Source organism: Ambystoma mexicanum, chromosome 12, assembly GCF_040938575.1.
Source record: "Ambystoma mexicanum isolate Mex_15411 chromosome 12, UKY_AmexF1_1, whole genome shotgun sequence".
Lineage (NCBI taxonomy): Eukaryota > Metazoa > Chordata > Amphibia > Caudata > Ambystomatidae > Ambystoma > Ambystoma mexicanum.
The window spans coordinates 1055547320-1055564505 of NC_090936.1; the positions used below are offsets into that span (position 1 = coordinate 1055547320).

The following is a 17186-nucleotide window of genomic DNA, read 5'->3' on the forward strand; positions in this document are numbered from 1 at the left end:
ACCATGGCAACGTACGCACACAGAGCGGGCTGCGTGCCTGCCATCCCTTCTCTCTGCTGGCAGAGGAGTTGTAGTTTCAGACTGGCTCACAGAACGGTGTAGAGAAGCTGCTTGCATGCCGGGAAGTGGGCTATACGCTCGGGTCACGACAGGTCAGGTACCCACTGAGATTGGTGCTAGAAGTACGGGCTGTGTGATGGGCAATTTTGGGCCAATTGTGAAAACATAGAAGAGACGTGGTGAGCATTTTAGGACAGGTGACGGAAACACTAAGGATTTGCTAGGAATGTAAATGCTGTAGACGTTTTGTTAGGTCAAGGAGGGTTTTGGACAACGTGATGGTCATTGTATGCGACATGGAAGTGATATTTTAGGAGAGGAGGCCGAGGAATTAATTTGGGGAGAACCCAACATGGACATGGGGTGGTAACGTTTGATTTTCACCCTTAGGGCAGAATTGCCCCCCAATCCTACCATTAATATGTGTAAGCCCTTGATCGTGAGGGAGCCTGCACAAAGACACTGACCTCAACTTTCCACATACATTTCTCATACAGAAACTCACACAACCACTTCTGCAAAGCAATCTGCACGTACTTCACCACATGGCAACAACACATAACCAGGCACAACAGCACAAGGGAATTCGCACCAACCCGAAAACCGCACTTAAGCTCAGCGAACGGTGCAAACCGAACTGAAGCTGCCAACAGGACATCACAACTCTCACTTTCCTATTCCCACTATACCTTACTAACCCTCCCCGAACCTCCACTTTTTTCACACCCTCCTTTTCAGATACACCAGAGCGCCTGGGGACTACAACGGTGGTGACAGTGCGTGGTACAAATACTGTTAACATTAACTCCTTGTCCCAGTACTTAACTCTGAGGCCCCGCCTTTGCTCCAGGAACCCTTCACTTTCTTTTCTTTTGATGTTGTGGGCCTCAATAAATCACACACAAGCTTTGGGTTTGGAATTATGTTTTTATTGTGCCAACCAAATACACACACCCACAGTTGCTTCACTGTGGTATACCAAGCCCAACTTTATACAAATGGTGGAGGATGTACATACAATTGATGGGGAGAGTTCAGGGATGTAGTGGTGGTCTCACAGGAGGAGCGACATGGCTGCGGTGTGTCACGCACTCTGAATGCCTCTTTCCTCCAGCTGTGTAGCTCGCTTGATCAGTCTTGCGAGAGGTTATGCTTCCGAACTCTCACGATATTCAGTCTCTACATACCTCCTGTCTGACGGTCTCTTCTTGCTCATTGAGGTTCTCTGAATCCACACTTCCTGGGAATTGCTGCACCTCGCTGATCGACTTGTCGACCTCTGTCTCCTTCTCCTGATTCTCTTGCTTTCTACTCAATGGGTCATGGGATTCTTTGGTCCTCCTTTCAAATAGTGCTATCCGTTCCAAGTTCCATGTTCTCCCATCCTGAGTGCACACATGGTTGGTCTCTCTTTGACACACTCTGATGGGTCTGCTGAACCTGGACTCTGTCACACGGTCCTTATGCAACAACTTTATTTTAACCAGGTCACTAACCTGTACTTCACTGTTCTGGGGTGCTCTCCTTTTGGCATTCCAGAGTTTCATGCAGGTCTTGCCTTTCCTCATCCTCCAGACTAATATCCCCTTACAAATCCATCCCCCATATTTTTCAATGAGTTTTTCAGCCAAAAATATTCGGCAAAAAAATCAGTGGAAAAAAAAGCCTGGCGATGTATTAACGTCTTACCTTTTTTCTTCCTCGCACTCGGCCCAAGAAGTCGGCGATGTCTGCAGCCCTTTCGGAGTTACTGCTGAAGAACTCTTATCGTGCCAGTTCCTCAGGCCCGACGAGTCCGGGGGTTTTGCTCCAGGGTTTTTATGGTTCTGAATCCATCTGGGAAGTACCTCCTCATCCTCGATCCCAAGAGCCTGAACTATTTTGTGAAGAAGGAAAGGTTCATGATGGAGACTCTACAGAACATTCTTCTTCTGGTTCAGAAAGGGGATTGGTTAGCGTCCCTGGATCTCCACAACGCTTATTACATGTGCTGCTCCCCTCCTAGGTCCACTTCTTCCGTTTTGACGCAGGGAATCAGCATTTTCTGTTCTAGGTCCTCCCTGTTGGGTTGTCTGCACCCAAGGGTGTTTACCAAATTGGCGGCTCCCCTGGTGGCTCATCACCACCTGCAGGGTATTCAGCTTTTCCCCTATCTAGTCAAGACGCCCCAGCGAGGTATGGTGCTGGCGCATCTACGTCTGGTCTGCTGGGCTCTGCAAGACTGGGGGTTTCTGATCAACTGGCAACTGTCCCACCTCAGGCCCTTCTATGATCTGGTTTTCATTGGTGCCCAGTTGTGCACCAGGGTGGGGAAGGTCTTCTTGCCTCTTGAGAGGGTCTGGCATCTTTGTTCTGTTCTCGTCAGGGTACTCCGGCGACTGAAGGTTCCAGCTCACCTGTTGCTCACTCTGCAGGAGCACATGGCCTCTTGTGTTTTTCTGGTCCTCTGCGCCCGCCTCCATCTGCGTCCCCTAGTTTCCTACTTTTTGGCCCACTGGCTCCTGGCTTCTCGGGCATACAAAGCCTCAGCCCCGGTCTCTCAGACACTGAAGGCGGATCTGTTGTGGGGGTTGCAGGACCGCAATCTCCGGGCGGGGGTGGCCCTGGTTCGACCCATAAGGACCACTCTTACAACTGATGGCAGCGGGTGGGGGTGGGGTTCCACTCTAGGTGCCTGTTTGGCTCGGGGATTGTGGTATTTGTTGCACATTCATCTGGATGAAATTGTGTGCCATTTACCGGGGCACTGTTGTTTTTTTCGGGGATTCCTTTTAGAGCCAGGCGGTGGTGGTCAGGACTGACAACACGACAGCCTTGGCTTATGCCAACTGGTAAGGGGGCTCTGGTTGCTCCCTGAATGCCAACCTGGCTCAGTTAGCTGCCATGGGACAGGCAGGGTGGGGGGAACATCTGGTGTCTCTGGAGGATTCGCATATCAGAGGGGTGAGCAACATTCAGGCGGATCGCCTCAGCCAGCATTTCCCCACATCCCTGGATCTAGTTCTACTGGGCAGGGTCTTTGCAGAGAACTTCAGCAGGTTTGGGTGTCCGTCTCTGGATCTCTTTGCCTCACAGGCCTCAGCGAAGGTTCTCCTTTTCTGCTCCCGGTTTCCGACAGTGGGGACCTGGGAGCAGGGGTGCCCGTGCCCTGAATCTGGAGTGGCCTTGGGGCCTCCTCTGTGCCTTTCCTCCTCTTCCTCTTCTTTCCCGGGTGGTGCAGCGGATCAGGGGATGCGGGTGACGGTTCTCTTGGCAGCTCCTTTTTGGCCTCATCAGGGTTGGTTCCCTTCCCTTCTGGAGCTCCAGTGTCATCAACCGTGTTTGATTCCGAAGCAGCCTTGCCCTCTGCAGGCCGGTCTGGTGTACGAGGACCGGCAAATTCAATGGGTAGTTTGGATTTTGTACGCTCTTTGGTTGACTTCTCAGGGTCCAGTGGTTGATTCTGTCCTTCGGGCTAGGCACCCTTCTACCTTGAAGACCTATGACAGACACTGGGGGCATTTTCTGGATTGTAGTGTGTGGTCTGCAGTCCTCCCCCTTCAGTGTGGGTTGCCTTCTGTTCTCCAAATTCTCCAGGAGGGGTTCGACAAGGGGCTGGCGGTTCCCTCACTTAGCTCCCAGTGGGCCTCCATTTAGATCCTTAAGGAGGACTCTGAGGGCCGCATGGAGGGGGGTGCTTTGGTGGGGAAATTCCTTAGGGATCTGACTGCTTTTCGTCCCTATGCCTATAAGGGTCTTGCTCTGTGGGATCTTCCTCTGGTCTTGCAGTTCCTTCAGGGTTGCCTTTTGAACCCCTTTCGGACATAGACATCCGGCTCCAAACTCTCAAGATGGCCTTTCTTATTGCTATCACATTTGCCCGGCATCTGAGGAAAGTGGGGGCTTTGTTGTGCTGATTTCCTTTTCTGTGGGTGCTCCCTGATTCCATTGTTTTGCGCTGTGACCCCACGTTTCTCTCAAAGGTATTGACTTGTTTTCACATGCCCCAAGATCTGGTTCTTCTGGCTTTATTTCAGGATCGCCAGACGCCTGACGAGGTAGCTTGGCGGGCTGTTCTACAATACCTTTTTCAGATGGAGCTGTACCGTCTTTCTGATAGCATGCTTGTTATGTTTGGCATGGCTGGGGCGGGGCGGAAGGCTTTGTGATTTCCATCAGACATTGAATCTGGACTGTCATCTCCATGGCTTATGTCTCTGCTGGTTTGCTGTGCCTGAACATGTCCAGGGCCGTTCCACAAGGGGGATGTCGGCTTCCTGGGCGGATGCCCAAGGGGAGTTTCTGCTACCTGGGCGGGCCAGAGTAGTTATCAACCATTACAAGCTGAACGTTTCTCACCCCAGGGATGGCTCCTTTGTAGTTGGGGTTTTGTCTGTTGGCATGTGATTTCTGGGGGAATAAAGTGTTTTGTATTGCAGCACTTCTGTCTCTCTGCATCTCACTGGGGCCTCTCCCCGTTGGCTATGCTTTGGTATACCTCAGAGTTAAGTACTGGGACGAGGAAGAGGGACATGGCGGTAATGCTATGACTACTTGCTGGTAATCTTCATTACTCCCAGTCCTACTCTTCGTCGTCACAGTACTGGCGACCCTTCTCTCCCTCCCTGTAGGGAGGGTCCCATTCTCTGGCTTGGTTATTTGGAACTGGGGTTTCTGGGTAAGGAGGTAGTATTATACATTACAAGAAAAGAAAGTCAAGAAGGGTTCCTGGAGCGAAGGCGGGGTCTCAAAGGTAAGTACTGTGACAAGGAAGAGTAGGACTATGAGTAACGAAGATTAGCAGTAAGTAATCCTAGCATTATCAGCCGTGCAGTTCATGGTCATGTTAAGATTGGTGAGATAGACGTTTCAGAGAAGGTGAAATGTTTAAGAAGATGTTAGAGTAGACATCTGAAACCTGCAGCTCTCCAGATTTCTGGACTACAATTCCCATGATTCCTCTTTTAGTCTACGCTGTTTAGGACTGATGGGAGCTGTAGTTCAAAACATTTGACCTACCAAAGGATGCAGACACATGTAGATGGACATTATAGGGGATGTTTCAGAAACATTTCAGTGAGATATTAGTGGCATTTGAGGTACAGTGAACTGGGCATTTTAGGAGATGTTTTTCATACATTTTAGAGGAGTTGACAGGAAAAAAACATTAGGTGACAGGATGTTAGCGAAGTGGCAGCCACCCTTCTCACCCCCCTACTTTTATAGTAAGTACTATTTTAGAGGACGTAGAGGTGCCGTTTTTGAATGGACTGGCAAAAGAATACCATTTCGGGTGTGATGGGGCAGGACAGTTTTCACAGAAGAGTAGGTGACATCACATTTTGAAGATAAGAGTGTATAAGAACTAAAAGGGTAGATGTATCATTAGAGTACAATTGTTCCACAGCAGGAGCGAGGACTGTTTTTTCCCAGTGGCATATTTTGGTGAAATGGTAGTACGTGAATTGTAATATAATATCATATCTTTATGTAGTGTTTCATGGTAGTGTTAGTACGTTAATTGCAATATAATATCATATTTTTATGTAGTGTTTCGTGCCGGATTCCTCCTGCATCTAAGCATTGTAATAACAGCTGTTATTATTACTCAATTTAATGTTACTCAAATGTAATAAATACATTTTGCTGAAGGTTTAGTGGGGTGGCATTTCCAGTCTTCTGTTTGATGATACTGATGGATAAACCAGTGCCCATCTGCTCTAATCAGATTAGCGGGCATATTTTTGATGTTCTTTTTAAAATTCTGAATACCACAGTACTGCAATTGGATGTTTAGGTCTGTGGAAATGCATGAACTGGCAGGGTTTTCTGAAGAACCTGCCCATTTAAGTTTCCATTAGAATGCTGGAGAGTTGATCACCTTTGTGTACAGGTTTTGTCTGCCCTTCCCTCCCGCGGTGCGGTAATAAATAACACAAATACTGATGTTGGTGTGCAACTCCTCGAAATCCTTACTTCTTTCCTAACAGTGCTTCTCGCGCTATCTGTCTACCATCAAACATCCCTGTACAAAGCTAAATATAATGTAGTGGTTCTGGTTTAGCATTATAACTGTTATGACATCGGAACCGCAGAACGTAAATATGCATTTTCCTGCAGTGTGGCATGTAAATTGTCCAAGGGTTACGTTCCATTGAATGTGTTTTCACATTTGTTAACTTGCCATAACCATAAAAATGGTTTGGTACTAGCTACCCACAGGGCTTAATCTCAAAGCATATCAACTACCTCACACTAATGAGGCCCAAGCATGGGCGATGACTCAGTATCTTTGAACAACGTCTGGTCATGGTTTATGTGCCTTTAGATCATTATGAGCCGTTGGCTCTCTCTGGGGCTCATGTTTGTCAGTGGTGTAAAGTGATTGATCCTTAAGGGTTCTGCCAGCTTTATGCAACAGCGTTTATAATTAAACCCTCCCAGACATAGGTTTAATTTCAGTTGGGAACACTGCCTTTTGCCCTTTACATTTTGCACCCTGCAGTGGAAATGACGAAAGTTTGGCGGCGGGAAGCCATTTACGTTGCAGTGCAAACGTAACAGCTCCCCACCGTCAAATTACAATTTTGACCAACATCAGCCTCTCTATGTTACATAATGTTCAGATGATATAAAGAATGTTAATACAGTTTTTAAAAAAATAGCCTTTGGCTGTGATACTTATAGCCAAAAAGAGGGTGACGATGCATGGCAATTTAAATAACCACTACCTCTGCTTTGATCTGCAGAATTTGGTGCTCACTACACTTCAACCCAGTCACTCTGTTTGACCATGCCCTAGAACATACACCAAAAAAATGTAACAGTTCAAATATTGTGGCCGTTTTATACATTGATTTGATAATGGCTAGGTTGCCAACGCTTAGTCAAAAGGCTGACAGGTGGTAACTCTCCGATGTGTTGTTGACGGGAACCATTTTCCTAGCTTTAGTGACTGGGAAATATAAAATGAATCAAATATACAAAGGTGTATAATGTTTTCAAAAATCTGACTTTACTTTTCTTCAGCTGTGAACTTTGAGTTGTTTTCCTGTATCTAAGAATCCCGTATTTTGGAAATTATACTCCCCCTGCACCCTCTCCACCCCAACTTTAAATTAAAACACATCTGCATATACGTTTTTGGCTAAAAACATAAACCTGATTGTGGATATAACTCCATCAGCAGGAACTCATTCTGCTCATACTGACAAGCTACATATAGACGGCCTAAGAAATCACAGATCATGGACTGTTTTAAAAAAAATGTTTTACAAAAAACGAACACACTTTCTACATATCATAAGCTGGAACAATATTTTCGTTTTACAAAACAATTTAGCATTAAATATGATGATTTTCACATCATAATACCTAGATTTCCCAGTCACTAAAACTAGGAAAGTCATAATTTTATTGCAAACCCAAACGGGTAATCCAGGAAACCAGGATACGACAGTATCTCAATGAATCTCTTTTATCCATGGAATTCACACTCCTTATTCCCTTATACTTCTTCACAATTTCCCTTCACTCTTTTATAATGTTGTTCTCTGTCTTATCCTTGGGACTCAAGCTAACTTGGGTTCAAGAAAATACACCTAACCTGCAAATTGAGGGCCCAATACTGAGGTTGTTGCTAAAGGTGCTGTAATTGGCCTTAAAGTATTTGTAGGTCATCGTCTCTGTTCAGGACCTTTTTTGCAGCTCATCGATTTTGATGTCCGAATGGACAACTGGGCGCGAGGACATGGCAGAAAATCTGTGAAATTTTCAAAAATGTGTTAAAAGTAGCATTGTGGCCGCTAATCCATATGTTTGCAATTATCAATTTTCTTGCCAACGTTATCTGTATTCTGCGGTAAAATCAATCATGAAGTGTACTCAGAGTTTTCAGTGGTGCATTGTCAATGTCAGCAATATTTTCTTAGTGCAGATTCAATAATTACCAAAAGTGTTACTGACACTGCAAATGTACTTTCGATAGCCAGGGAGTAAGTACAAATGTGTGCGTGCGGGAGAACGTGCACTTCAACAAAGGTGTTTGTGTAGATGTAGCATTCACTGGGGCAGAGATTCCCAACCTTTTGTTAGCAGTTAGTAAAATGGGCGTGTGAGATGGAATGGTGAGCAACTACCATGCTTTGATGTAATGTATCAGCATTCAGTTGGTGGTAAAATGATTGCAACACAAATCATAACTGTTATAAGCTCAATACTGCTAATGGAACACGTTAATGATCAGTAATTAATAGTACTCTCATTCATTTGCAAATCTAGTCTAGGCAATTTGCAATGCCCCTAACATTATTTGACATTAAGTTGGTATGTAAATAGATACATGAAGTGGCAATTGGGCATTTTTAGACACACAAGTTGAGCAAAATTGTTCAAAAATATTCCAGGACATAAAAAATAATACATGATCCTCAGAGTTATCACCCCAGAAACTTTCGGGACATTATATGGCAAATGTATTTTAAGCACATTTGAACACTAACATCACTCATAGGTTGGCGGGTGTAAACCGAAATGTAAAAAGTTATTTTGGGGTCCCCCCTGTAAGGGATTGTCTTGATCTTTAATGACAAATTGTGCATTTATTTAGTACTTTTAGGAACGTATGACAATGAACACTGGACACAATATGGTAGAATTTAAAGGTAACTGCTAACAGGCGTTTTGGGGAGGAGATTACCCCTAAGAATTCTTTCAAAATGTAGTGGCAAATAGTGCTTTTTAAAGCAAACAAGGCCTGTTCCATTGATGACAAGCTATTAGGAATATTTAATACATTTCTAATGGACGTAGGTACTCTTTCCCTGGGGGATTCTTCTGAGACATACAGTTGTAAGTGGTGCGTTTTTTAGCACATTAGTAGACCAGGAGCATTGATCACAACTTGGACCATTGGAAGACTCCTTTTCAGAAGGGCGTGGGGGTTTTCCTTGATATTTTGAGCATTATATGGTCATAGGGTAAGCCTCATGAGTTAAGTGCACCCTTGACATGCGGTCAGCCTGCATTTCGCAAGTTCAAACCTGTGGCAAAGCCGACTTAGCCATTCATCTTTCGAGGTCGATAAGTTGAATACACTACATTGTGCAATAATAAGAAAATCTGTACGTACTGCATTTAGAAGCTGGAAGAATCAGTCAAGAAATGTTATATTAAAGCAAAAATTATTATTTTGCTACTTAGAAATTATTTTCAGTAACTTAAGTGAAATTCAATAGTCAGCTTTGTCAATTATTCAATTGTGCGCCTTTTGTAGCTCATCACCTTAATTGGCCATTAGTCACATGCCATATAAGAAAAGTATCATACCATATGAAAGTTTTCCACCAGGACATTGCAAAACAAGAAGCATGTAACATTTGTGACAAATATTATACATGGGAACCACAAACCCCCAAAGTAGTGGCATAGGCAAATTGTTTAAGAAATGAATGTTGGGCATGCATGCCACTCATTTGTCTAATACACAGGTACAAGCTGTACAAAGGCTCAGAAGTTGACAAATGTTACCTGAAACACAACCATGGGCGTCTGGTTTGATTATGTCTTCCATTAATGCAATTTCCTGCTGGGCAAATAATTAGAAAATTAACATTTCTTCTCAAAGATAATGCAATTAGTGTGGAACATTTTGGACAAAGAAATTGTGTTATTTCAACAAATCCTACATGTAAAATGAAGTTTACTGGAACTTTGTTGATAGTTGGGCATTCAAGTCACTTATTTTCCTACTTTTCATTTGCCAAGCTTCTGTGGCTAGCCCTCTTACGCTCTACCTGAGAGCATCAGGTGCCCCAGTTGGCTACAACAGTTTCTGCACGGATTGTGTACTTGATCTAGGCAGAGTTGCACTTCATACTGTGCTGGAGCTCCAAGTGGCACAGAAATTGAAGAGTGCTCAAGACTACAGCTTTCACGATAAAAGGGGGCTCAGTGGGGAATCATGAGGCTGGGCTATTCGGTGTGTCGCTTGAAATACCTAAAACCCCAAAAAATGGCATTATTATATGATACAACGCTCTTAATACCCAGAGATTCCTAAGCACGGACCCGGGGATCGAACCTGTGGTGCTCCGTGTCGTCTTGCTTCCAAGGCGAGCATGTTGCCCCTGAGCTATCCTCCCAAGACTAGAGTACAGATAGGGAGGGATGGCATATAAGGAGGGACACACAGCCTGAAAGTGTTGTTTGGTTATGTGTCCACCCATTGACCTTGCATCGCCATGTTAATCCCTATGACCATTCCCACCCAGTCCCTGCCCCTCCCCGCCCAAAACACTGGGCCTCATTACGAGGAAGGCGGTAGAGGGTTAACAGCGCCGGTAGAGCTGCCGGTGCCGTTAACCCTCTACCGCCTCATTACGAGGTCTGCTCGCGGGTTCCGCTAAGGACGTCTGGTAAAACCAGGCGTCCTTAGCGGGACCCGCTAGCAGACCAGGATGCTAACAACAGGCCCGTCATTAACGGGCCCGTTGTTAGCATCCTGCCCATTCCCATTGAGACCTATCGGGGCTCAATGGGAATGGGGATGTACCGGGTATGGGTCCCAGGAAAGGGAATTACGGCGCCCTCCAAGGTCAGAATGGCCCGGTAATTCCTCATTCTTGGAACCCAGACCCGGTACCCGGTATGGGGGTAGCCATGCCGCTAAAAGCGGCATGGCTACCTCCATACTCGTAATGATGCCCACTGTCTCATGGGAAACTCTTTGAGCTCGCTTTATTCAAGCCTTACCATCAAACGTTGCACTCGAAAATGCCTTGCAGTGTTTTTGAAGCCTATCTTCTGAGAGTTAATTACTTAATTGGAGTTGTAAACCCACTACTGCTGTAATAAAAATGTCTTACCAGGTCTGCCTTCAGCAACTCGATTTATAAGCTCTCTGCAAGTCCTTCACTGAAGTCCTGTTAGAACAAGAATTGGCAAAGCCATTAGTTTGGTTTGTGTATACGTATTAGGCATTTGCCAGGCACTGCTATTAGATGCCTATTAGATGCCCAGATACTCACACCCTTTTGCACTTGCTACCATCAAAGGCCAGTTAATGCCACTATGGTTGTGCCTGGCAAGTACCTTTCCTATGTCTAAACAAAAGCCCAAACTGTTAGCATTTCCCATGCGTGATTTTACTTCTAATTACATCAGCAGCACCATGGTATTCACATGGATGACCAGGCCGGCTTCAGGTTCTCTTCAATCCCTGGGGACGATCTCACCTGAAGCCCTCAGGAATTTATTTCAACAGCCACCTACCATGCTCTCTGCACCCATCTGACCTTCTCCAGTGCTCATCCCACTCCATTGATGCCCACAGAGCTAATGCCTTGATAACTAATAGTATGTCATGCCTGTGAGCCAGAGCAGGCTGATTGGCTAGCCGTCCCACACAATCATGGCTCAGGGTACACTGTCATTGATGTCTCATCCCAGCAGTTCCTCCTTCTTGACCTCTACACCCTGGCGCAGAGCAACTGGTGAACAACATTTTAGGGCCAGGAGATCAACATGTTGCTTGCTAGCTACACATTCGGGATCACTGTACCAGGGGGTCAAGAAGGTAGTGCTTTACTGTCCCAGACAAGCCCCCACCACCCCCATTGGGATGCTATAATTGGAAAGTAAATGTTACAATGTTGAAACACTGCAGAGGCCTAACACTGGACCGAAAACAGAAACATTGAACAGAAAACTGAACTGGATCACAACTAAATGTGCTGTGGCTTCTCCCGAACGGTACGTAAAAGGAAGCCTGCACTTTCAGAAAGTTTGGTAAACACACTTGTCGACTACCTATGATGAAGCACATTTTGGGGCACATGCACACCACTCTCCTTTAGGGATAAACGCTAGGATCCTGGGGAATACAGCTAAAAATGTAAATGATGTGTCAAGCACCAGAACGAGCATCGAGGAAATGCGGAAGCAATGGTAGAACAAGTGGCGATGATTGAGGGACACATATCAGCAGACCAAGAAACACTCCAAGGGCAGAGGGGGTGGACCGTCCTACGACCAAATTACACAGCAACGGAAGATTAGGTTTTGCTAATCATGGACACTGGAAGCTTGTAAGGTACTGGTGGCGTAGATCCTCCCAAGACAGACAGTAAGTATTGCACGTGGAAATAATGTCCTGATGGGAGCAATGTTGCACGACTGAAGTAGACAGCATAGCGCATTCCACATAAATGCATAGTCCCACAAATTCAAACAAGGACCGTTTTCTGAAGATTATCCAAATAGGTTTCGTAAAAACCTGCTTGACAAAGGCTTGTGGCAACATGAGTATACTGTCGAAGACATAGTGGAGACACAGGACAATGTGTAGGTTATAATTTTAGAAAATAATGAGAAAGGAGTTGTATATGTAACATTTGGAGATGAAAGTGTGAATTGCCTGAATACTGAGGTAGTCCTTGAGAGTGCCGAACGCCGTGGGCACCTAGTGGGTCCACATGTACAGTGCACAAGTTTTTGGCTTTGGCCATGGCTGGCGAGTGACCTGTAAAAAAAACTATGGTATAACAAAACCCTTGTAATGCACTGAAAAAACCCTCGCTAAGGTGCAGTTAAAGGGGACGTTCTCTCCGAAATATTATGATGGAAAAATGTTGGCCATAATAAAAAAGATATGTTAGCATTATTTTAAAAATAAGTTCCTATGGAAGCTTTCAAAATGAGCCTTCAAGTCCTGCTTTCCAAGGACTTGGAGGCAGCCATTTCCTAAGCAGAACCAGTTTCATGTGTTTGAGTTAATGCTGTGCTCTTGCTGCAATATTCAAGCAAAAGCCCCCTACTGGGTGCTTATTTGCTTATTGCTGCCAGAGAGCAGAGCAGTTTTCAGCATGCAGGCAGTTCAACTAGGTCTGCAGTGGCCTACCGTGGACTTGGCCGTGCAGAGACGTCAACTGGGTGGAGCTGCCAGGCCAAGGTGGAATCATTTCTTTTCCTCAGTGCTGCTTAGCTGGTTGTCTATAAAGTGACCTTTAGAATGTGCAACTTCAGAGCCACAGGAGCCAAAGTAATAATTCCTGATGGCATACCAAATATTACATAACACCGGCACTGGTGTCACACGTCTCTAGGGGGTGAGATGTGTTAAGTAAACACTCATTTCGCCACACAGCTCACAGACAATGTGGGAGATATTAATGCTCTCAGCATAGGGTGGGTCATCTGTGCTCGCCCTACATCACTATCAGAATGTTAATCCACATGGGGTGGGAGGGAGAGAGAGAGAGAGAGAGAGAGACAGAGAGAGACAGAGAGAGAGCGCATTGCTGTCTCAGGTTACCGCAGTGACCTCTCTGATGGGTGAGGATGTCACTCCCAGTACCTTCATGAGAGATCCATCGAGCAGGGATGTACATCCCATTTCAGCCGTCCACTGGAAAGTTAAAATGTGACCCTTTTCCCTATTTTTATTTATTGAAATCAAATATTATATTGGGGGATACATTTTTGCATGAATAGTGTTGACACATGATTAAGATTGTTTTAGGCCTTTGACTTAGCACAACCTACCTGAAACATCAGTGAGGAACTTCACTTAATTGAAAACATGTTTTTGTGGCCGCAGCTATAAATATTTCTGAGGGCACACAAAGAAATGAATCTGCTTATTCACTCTCGTTCCGTTAATTGTCACAAAAATGTAAATAATGTAAACTTGTCTTCGCCAGGAAAGTCTCTTCTTTTGCCTACTTCATGTCCCCTGTACTGATGGAGTAGTACAAGTGCTGCCCTTTCCAAAGGCATAAATGGTTACAAACGTACCGTAGTGACAAATTCAAACCAAGATTAATCTGCTCAGTGCAGTCATACATTCTAGGCCATTCAATTTTCCTTAGCGACGCTCGCGTGGGTCTCTAGATCTCTGGCACAGCTTCCACAGGCTGAAAGGGCCTTTTTGTATCATTCGATTACAGCACGCCAGAGTTATTTTATAGAGGTGAGATGAAAAGTGCTCTGATCGCTGGCAGCAATAAGCAAGAGCTCCCGGTAGTGGTCTTTTGCTCGATTATTGCGGGGAGAGCACAGCATTAACTCAAACACATGAAACTGGTTGCCTCCAAGTCCTTGGAAAGTAGGACTTGAAAGGTCATTTTAAAACTTATTTAATTTAGGAACTTCTTTTAAAATGATGCGGATATATCTTTTTTATTATGGCCAACATTATTCCATCATAACATTTCTGAGCGAACTTCCCCTTTAAATTACGCTGATTTAACGCAATAAAACCCTCGAAATTCCACAGATGCTGGAAGTCATGACTAGCTTAACCCGGGGCGTCCCGTTGATGGCCCCCCCTAATGCAATTTTTTTATGTCCTTGTGAAACCCTCCTCTTATAATATGTATGTGCTCATGGGCTTTTCCGACGGGAACGCGCCGAGCTAAGCTGGTAATGACTTCCCACATCTGCTGAATTCCAAGGGTTTTGCTGCGTTAAATGTACGCAATTTAGCTGCCCCTTAACTAAGGTTTTTTCAGTGCATATATTTTATATATATATATATCTCCAGATAGGTCTGAAGCCCTTGTTATACTGGGCTTGCTTATGGTCATGCAATACCCTTGTAAAATATAGAGCAGCTACAGCAGATCTTTTAGGGTATTCTCAGACATGGGTATTACCCTGGTTCAATTATAAAAAAAGTTTAAACTTGGAGGAACTCTGGGTGAATCCACATAGTATAATACACAACTATGGACAGTGCATCAAGTAGCTTACATCAATTATTGTAAGGGAATTCCTATTAGTAAATGCTTGAATTTTTGGATCTCATTACTTATCTATTAATCAGTATTATATTTTGGAGGATTATCTACGCCTAATCCCAAACCCTTATCAAAGATCCCTTTATTTAAACATTTGTCATTCAAAGTACACTGGAATAACTCAAAGACCTTGGCTTGTCCATTTTGCCCACACGGTGTTGAAAGTTTACAACACTTATTATTTGTGTGTCCTACGTATAATGACATACGTTGTAAAAATGTAAAACCATGTCTCTTAAATAGAGGAATTGTGAAAAAGTGCCTGCAACACAGATGTTATTTTTGCTGTATCAAATTCTTTAGCAAAAGCAATGCGGAGGAGAACCAACATGATATCATTAGGTGAATATTTGTATGTTTAAATGGTTTTTACATGCTAATGTTAATATGATAATGATTGTTTGACTATGTTGATTTGTAGCATGTTGACTATTTTGATTTGTAGCACGTTCTATAACTCATTTTTGTATTCAACGTGTCTATCGTTTATACTGCACCTTTTATAGTATGAATTACTGATATAAACTAATTTTTACTTTCAGACTGAAGTGTAGGCCCTTCTAAGAGCCACAATGACACATTTTGAAGGGAGCCCACAAAGCCAGGAACATTGTGCCCTTGCTAGCCCCAGCGCAGTAGGAAGTAACACTCTGGTGGTAATGTCCTCATGTGGGGGCAAAACTGCCCCTGTACGGCTTCATCTAGTTTGCAGAAAGAAAGGGAAGTGTGAGGAATCAAAGGCCAGTAATATTCTAGATGTTGTATAAAGGTATGTGGATGAACATAATCAGGACACCATCGTACAGTTGGCCCTATTCACCTAATTGAGGATGTTAATTTGTTATATAAGCCACACGCTCAGTGACAGCGAAAAGACCCAGGCTGGTAGTACACATGCAAATCAATTTTGTATCTGATGTTCTTTTGTGTGTTACTCCATTACCAAAATAGAATGCCATCTGGACATATAGAATGTCGACACAGTAACAGTAGTAGTGTAACATTTTTATGTGTTCAACACGCTAAGGAATTGTGAAATAATGGAGGCACGTTTGTGGTTGTGGGCCGGGGAGAGGGAGGGTACATTGCCAGTACATATATGCTGGCAGTATACGTTTGCACACTTGTACAGTCATGCTCATGAAAAGAAGTTATGGACTTTGTCATCACGTCTGGTATGTTTTCCATATGTTGTCATAATGCTCTTCTCTGGGCTCAGCAAGTTGAAGCCAGATTGTGTGGCATGTGGGTAAATACTGTAAGTCCTTACATCGATATCTGCTGTTTAAGAACTAACATGTGTCCCTAATCGTGTTGCGGGGCTTAATTTAGGCATTCTTTAAATCGGTCCACAGTATATTTACCAGATGGCAAATGGGTGCATTTAGCCAGGTTTTCACAAGCTAGGCGCCGCTACTGCAGCTACGAGGGACACCCCCCACGCACCTTTTTTTAACCCACTTAAATCACTAGTGAAAAGTTTAACAACACTGTTCAAGTTGACAGCTGATGTGCAAGCTGATGAACAAGGAAACCTGATATCAAATGCCTGCTTCCTCCTTTGGCCACAAGTATGTGATCATTGGCAAATCTCTTTCTCACTGTGCCTTGTTTATACAATTTCTATTTATGTATTTGTTTATAACTCGTCGAAAGCCCGCAGACATCAGGACGCACATAAAAACTAAAGGCACAACATACAACACGGGACAATGCAGGAGGGTAGAGAAGCGCCATAGCAGGCGCTTTATTACTAGGTGTTTTAATTGGCATCACCCCTTAGATGCTTGCATAATGGATCTAGGTTCGAGTCTCTTGACTTACTTGGAGTCAATGGGTTCATTTTCTTGTCCCAGTCCTACCTTGTGAGCCATGCATGCATCAAATAGGTGCCCAGCAACAAGGAAGGATTAGATAGTGGAAAAGCAAGTTTGTAAATTGCTGGTCAGGAAGATTAGGCTTTACAGAGATTGTGGAGTTGGTAGCAACAGCTAGTGTGCAAGTAACTATCAGTGTGGCCAATCAATGAAAGGGCCGTTGCGACGTTGACACCAAGATTATTTGCAGAGGTGGAGAGGCACAGAGTTGATGCGAGAGTTAAGAAGAGGTCACTTCATTTCAGTACTGCTTTCGAAAGAGAAGGCATTGAGGCACCACCGAATTAGTTGAAAGACAGGACAGATAGGGGCGGACAAAGTTCCGAATGTTTTGTGATAGTGTCATGTTTATGATCAGTAATGTAAGGCCCATATTGGTGAAATGACAGAATGAAACAGAGAGAGGAATAAGAGCAGAGGTTTGGGGACAACAGTTCCCCCGATTATGCCGCTCAAACTGATGTTCTGCTCC

At 44.3% G+C, this 17186-nt stretch overlaps 1 protein-coding gene across 3 annotated transcripts in view; it reads left to right on the top strand.

The window, feature by feature from the left end:
* Nucleotides 1-17186, top strand: part of SMKR1 (small lysine rich protein 1) — a 32886-nt gene continuing 15700 nt past the window's right edge. Inside the window, exon 1 of one of the 3 annotated variants that reach the window (XM_069627764.1) lies at nt 1-239. The gene's annotated coding sequence lies outside the window, so the exon portion shown is untranslated. The remainder of the gene's footprint in view (nt 240-17186) is intronic. The other 2 variants (XM_069627763.1, XM_069627762.1) reach the window with 2 other exon arrangements.